Below are 7,210 nucleotides of genomic sequence, written 5' to 3'. Positions count from 1 at the left end.
TACCATTTTAGTAGAACTTTTAGGTTGTAGAAATGGACTCTCAGGTTTATGGTGTTATTAATTTATTTGTTTTTATAGTAAGGTTAAAATAATAATAAAAAACTCTTAAACTTTATTATTTTATTTAGATATTTTTTTATAATTTTGTTATATTTAAATAAATTTTTAACCTTTAAATTGTATCTAAATAACTTTTAATTTATATTTAAATAAGTATTTAACATAAAAAAATCTTTCATTAGAAATAAAATTTTATTTAAATACAAATCAAAAAATAAAAACTTATTTATATTAATAAAGATATAAAAATTTATTTAAAAAATGTAATAGTTCGAGCATTTTTTTAAATATTTTAAAAACCTCAATAATTAGTTCATCAATTATTTGTTCAAGTTTATTAGTAATTATTTAATTAATCATTTTGGGCTTCCTATCTTCTTTTTTTTTTTTTTATACAAAAGAGATCAGAATTTTGAAAAAAAAAAATAGATTTTAGATAAGGATATTTGAATCTTAAATTTTTTGAACACCAATTTTTAAAATAATTATATAAATCAATTAAATTAAATTAATGCATAATCTTTTTTTCTCAATAATAATCGGATAAATTAAAAGATGCAAATTAAGCCTTTATATAAACTCATAATCTGAGCCTAACATAATCCTAACTTTGTTTTCATATTTCCCATGGCTGCCATTGTTTTTTTCTCGTCTTTACTTAATAATCATATTAATCCCTTTTTTTTCCAAAAACTTATTAAGCAGGCGCATATTAAAAGAGTTTCATACGATGGACATAGAGCTAGTAATTCATTAGACATGATATTAATAATCAGAGGAAGAGTAATGCCCTATCTGCCTGGGGCCAAGCAAGAAAATAGTACAAAACCATTGGAGCATTGGTTCACCAGAAGAAACATGTTATCATCGCGTTCAGGTTATGAGGCAACGTGACAACAATTGGGGACCGATTTTAGATTTTGCAGTTTCTGTGTGCCTTTTTTTTTTGCCTTTGTGCTGTTCTGGTCCTTTCCTTTGGCGGAAGGCGAAAGCAATGATGATACAGAAAGATTGATGGCCGCCCTTAAAAGTTTGTCTAAAAGGAAACACTGCGATACTGTGATAGCTGTTTTTCATCAACTCGAAGGCTGGAATGTGGGGACCATGATTCTCATTTCATAGAAATAGGGAAACAAACAAAGTCTCCGTATTCATTGAGTTTCCTGAGTATCAAAATTTTAAAATTATATATAAAAAAAAGAATGGTTAAACTAAAAATAAAAATTATTTTTTGCTTTTATACGCTAACGTTTAAATTAAAAGTCAAGATTAAAAAAATCAAAATGAGAAGAAAATAAAAATGAGAAAAAAAAAGATAAAATTGATAATACTTAAATAACTCTATTTATAAATAAAAAATAAAAAATTTATAAAATAGTATAATAATATAATCAAATTAATATAATATTATATATTAAATCAATTTAAATGCTAAAAATACTTTTAATTATTTGCTAAGAGTCTTCAATGAAAAAAAATCAATTTATCTTTTAAATCTAAAAATAATCCAAACCCTCTAAAAACTGAAAAATTATTTATTTCGAGGTGTTTCATATTCATTCGAAACATGAAATACAAATGATCAAATAAATTCCTCATGTGGGGAAAAATTGCATGAGAGACGGAAAATAAGGGAAATGACTGTCATTATTAGTCTGGTACAAATCATATATGAAGCAAGATCAAATTATTATTTGATCAAGGATTGAACATCCAAAAGGCCAAAGTCCCACTGAAAAAGCAATGTGGTCAAGGTGGGGTGGGGAGGGTCCGCTGCTGCCCCAAGTACTGAGTCCCTGAACACCCAAAACAGCTGATGCTCAAATAGTTTGGGAGCAAATATATATATAAATTGTCAAATTGAAACCAGAATGTAGCTGATGCTGATGTGAGCTACATAGATGGCCTATGCCTATGATTCTACTTCTTCTAATTCCCCACCATCACAACCTTACCTACACATTTCACATTTGTTTCCAGCATACACATGATCCAATCTTGTTAATAGACTATTCAATTTGGTTCAATTCGAACTCTCTACTTCTTGTTTGAATAGCAAGCAATTGTCAACAATCAAACTCACTAGCTGCCAGGTTTATGACATCTGTTCATTCTACCATTTTGGTTTTTCATTTTTTCATTTATATTTTTTACTTGGGTCTTGATTGGTGATGTTCAATATTTCAAAGCCAATATCCTTTTAGCCTGCTATATTGGGCTAAGGTGCTGCTACAGAAAACAATGCCATTTTCTTTTAAGCCAGCTTTGTTAATTGGGCTTCAAATTGGAACAGGAGCCCATTACGTAAGTAAATAAAATATTTTAGGTCCAACAACATCGGTCTTTTCCTTTTTTTTTTTTTTTTTTTTTTCTAAACTGAATTGTTCCTTTGACACCGTTTAAACTAAACATAAAGAATATTCAAGGTCTTTTCTTCTTCTATATATTTTTTTTAAATATAAAAAAAAAAACAAAAAACAACAATGGGACAGATTTAAATCTTGGTCTATGTCTCGGAGTCTCTTACCCATTTCACGGGGTAAGTGGCCACTAGTCTAAACTCAAAGGCTATAGTTTGCTTTTTATATATTAAAAAAACGATAAAAATTTTGAGTCGTTGAAAGATAACTCCTTTTTACATTGACCATTTGAAATTCGATTCAAGTCTCAAATTTTAAATGTTAAAATATTTCTTTGATGAAAAAATTTATAGTGATTCTTCTTATTTAGTACCATACTTTTGCTTTATAAAAGATATCGTGATTTAAAAATAAAAAAAAATTATCAATATTAAAATTTAAATTCAAAATTATTTGTTAATAAACTAAATTAAAATTATACTTCAAATTTATTAAGTAAAACACATTGAGTTGTATGAACATATGACTATAAGACTAATTCATATTTAAAGCTTTACAAAAAGATTGGTCTTTGTATTTCATCAATCCTTCTGGTAGGTCAATTTTCAAGGGCAATCCTCGTTCAGCAAGTCTTTATTCAAAAGTTCCCCAGAAAAAAAATTTCAAGTTCAATCACAATGGCAAGGAAGACCATTCATCCAAGTTAATTCCCATGGTCGACACTTAGCAGCATGTTCATTCTACTATATTTGATGGAGGAAAAATTATATTGTAATTCTTTACCGACATATACGATAGTATGATATATATAATAACAAGATATTGTCTTCTCTCATTTCGGTTGTATTTGCCAATGTTTTAAATGTAGCGTATTTTCATTCGCACCGAAACCTCAACGAGAAGACCAAAATGAATTTTTTTTTTTTTTTTGGTAATATTTTGGTTTCAGAGATTTTGGTTTAATGATAAAGAAGAGATTTTAAAAATTTGAGTTTATACATTTAAATTTTATTATGTATGAATTTGATTGTTTAGTTATATTATAATTTATTAATTGATTATGATATAATAATTGATTATTTAATTAATTATATAAATATATTAAAATTTTTTAAAAATTACATAGAAAATTTATTTCAAAACTTTCCAGCTCTACGACAACCGCAAAATTTGGCAAGACAATAACAATCAAGGGTTTCAAAAAGTTCTAATGCAATCACCATGCCCATGTGAAATTGGTGGAAAATTAAAATTATTGGGGAACCTAATTTTCGCCTGAATTTTAGCTTCCATTTAGCATCATCCAGAAAAGGCCATGGCCATGGCCATTGCAATTTCAGTCTCGGGGGGGCCCATGATCGTTTCCTGCCCGAAATTCTCATTGATGATGAACGTCAATGTAGTAGTCATGGGCGAAAAGAGACAGGCAAAATAAAAAAAAAAAAAAATAGAGTGAGAGACGGAATTTTACATACTTTTTTAATATATTCTCCAACTCTATTATTGAAAAAATATTTATTTTCTATTTACTTGCCTACTATCAAAACAACAATAAATTAATTTAATTTAATGTCAAATTACATTTTTATGAAAATCATTTAATACGTGATTAATAAGTTTAAAGTTACCATATATTTCATTATGATATTTTTTTAAAATAATAAATTTGTATGACAAATAAAAAATATATTATAATATTATAATATTAATTTAAATTTTAAAAATTCTTCTAATGACGTATAAAATATTAAGCTTAGGCCTTGCAACAATCAAAATATGATTTTGGAACAATCTACCAAAGTAAAAGGACGAGACAGTAGTTTAACTATTTTGAAAATATTATGTTCATTTGTAACTAATAATAAAATTTTAATAAAGTATTACTAGAATGACACGTATTATTTATAATATATTAAAGATAAAAAATAAATTTTATATTAATTATAAAATTTTACTTATAAAATTAAAATATCAAATAATTTGTTACAATAATATTAGTATATTAAACTGAATTTGGTTAGAGTAGGTCTTGAAGAAAAGTGAAACCGTGTTTTCCGTACCAATCAGTGACCCTTTCCTGGGAAAAGTATTAAAGATGAGTTTCTTCTGATCATCGCCAAAACTTTAGAAAATTCTTGGAAATTGCTGCGAAAGCTACCTTTGTTTGCTTGCAACTGCCGCTGCTCATCAATTTAAACCACCATCCATCCCCTAATTAATTTATTTATTCTAAGATCGAATAAGAACAAGGTCATTTTTTCAATAAATTATTATTCTCTTTGTAACAAATCTCAAATTTTAAGAAAAACTTTTTTATTTTAATATATATAATTAATTTTTATTTTTTATAAATTTAATGTTTTATTATTTCTAATACCAAAAAAATAATTAAAATAACTTTGAAATATAAAAAATTTAAAGTGTTTAACAAAAAAAATATAATTTTGAAATATAAAAATGAACAAAAAAATGAGAACTTGCATTAATCAAAGCAAGGCTCTTATCAATATCATTATTTGTTTAGTTAAATTTATAATAAAGTATTATATTTATATAATTAATTAAATAATCAATTATTACATCATCAAATAATTAAATTATAAATTATAATTTAATTAAATAATTAAATTCAGAGACAATAAAATTTGAATCTAAAATCTCAAGATTTTAAAATTTCTTTTTGCTAATAAACCAATGTCATATTCACAATATCATTATTTTTTATAACATAATTAAGGAAATCTCCATATTTTATTTGGATTTAATTTGTTTTAACATTCTTAAAAAATTATTTTCTTAGATTAATTTGATGAGTTAGTATTTTATTTTCAAAATATTTTGACAAAAATTCATTAGTTTTAATTGGCAATAAAAGAGAAGTATTCTCATCATCAACCGCTTTGTCTGAATCAAATCATTAATTTTAAGTACTTAGTATATTATATTAATAGACACATATCAATTATAATTTTTTATTATAATATTATAATTAATTAATCATAATTAAAAAAATTATATAAAAATTTATCATTTAAAAATATTAATAGACACATTTACGATCATCATTTGGACAAGAAAGCTAGACTTGTTGGGTTCTCGGTGAGCAAAGACTTCCAAGTCAAAGCATCCATCGAAACCACGAAACTCATTTTCACGTTTAAACCGGAAATTTAATAAATAAATTATTAAAAAAAATAAACTTCAATATAATATATCAGACAAAATATGCTCAAAACGCGTTGTTGCTTTTGAATTGACATCTTGAACCAATAAAAAAAAAATTTGAAGTCTTTGTTTTTTACCAAGTAGTGAAATTTATTTTATATATATATATAAAGTAATTGATTGACCCACCGCAAATGAACATACAAATCCTCTTTCAAGGATTTAAATTCCATTGCTCATTGGGTCGTCGTCAAGTCAACAATTTTGTAATTTTTCTTTTTTGAGGTAATTGTTCCATAATCATGCTACCACATGTTATCTCATTCATTCTTACAACATATGCCGACCCATGAAATTACGGCTAACGCGTTTTTTCATCTGGAGGTTCATATTTTACTAACTTTTTTGTTCAAAATTTTGTAGTGATTATTGGATAAATTTAAATTTTAAAATTTAATTATTTATGGGTAAGTCAATAAATTCATACATAAAATATTATTATCAAATCAATAATAGTATAATGAATAATTTTTTTTTATAAAAATTTTAAAAGTGTTATTCGTTGCTCTATTTTTGTCTCAAATATTTGTATTTGTGTAATTATTGATTTGAATGCAACATTTCATCTATGAATCAGTTGATTTATTGTAAATTGATTGACTCAACTTTAAATTTATCTAATAAATATATGTTATTTTAAGTAATATAAAAATTTGAAAAAAAATGATAAGACAAGTAGCATGTTTTTATTTACTTAACATATATAATTGAGAAAAAGATGGAAGAAATTAGATTTTGTGTACAAAATAATATGCCATGGAGAAAAGAAATTTGAATTGAAGGGTTTGCACAAACTGTTGGAAGAAAAAAAAACATATATGGAACCAAATATTTAGATATAACCGTTTAATTAAATTGTAGTCCTATCAATACTTTACAGTAATACAGTATTAATGAATGGTTGTTGTAGGATTACTAGCTCTAAATTTTTTTTGGTATAAAATATTGAATTTTGAATTTTAATAATTAAGATTCAAATTCTGAGAATCTTAAATTAAAAAATATATTCCAAAAAAAATTGGAAAAAAACCATAGGCAGCGGAAGCATGCAGAACAATTCTGTTGTATTGAAAACTTGTCAGTATTGGCTTAAGTAGGTGAAGTACTGAACAATGCATAGGTCTCCAAAACTCCAAAGCTCAAGATCCTGCATTATTTTTTACTAGAAGGAAAAAATGGAATTCTAATGTTGGATGGTAAAGAGTAGTAGCAGCATGGGAATTAGTTATTATGACCGATTCAAATAAAGCTAATTACAAGATTGAAAAGACTAAACGACCAGATGACTCTTCATTTCTCTTTGAAACTTGAATGCATACGAAAATCTCAGTTCATTTGTTCAAAGATCAAATTATGTGACAGATATTTGTTGGAAAAACCAGGCATTGCCATGGAATTTCCAAGTAAAGTCCAGAAACAAAAGAAAAAGAGGTCAAGCCAAGAACTCAGATATCAGTCCTTGTCCACCGCACACAGCCTCACAGGATTAGTCACTGGTGACTTTGTTGTGTTTAACCGTGTGGGTTCCACCATTTGTGAAAGACCTCAGCTTCCCTTTCTGCAGA

Source organism: Durio zibethinus, chromosome 2 (genome assembly GCF_047325235.1).
Source record: "Durio zibethinus cultivar Kanyao isolate XHJ-2024 chromosome 2, ASM4732523v1, whole genome shotgun sequence".
NCBI lineage: Eukaryota > Viridiplantae > Streptophyta > Magnoliopsida > Malvales > Malvaceae > Durio > Durio zibethinus.
Note: the sequence above shows the minus strand (reverse complement) of the source record.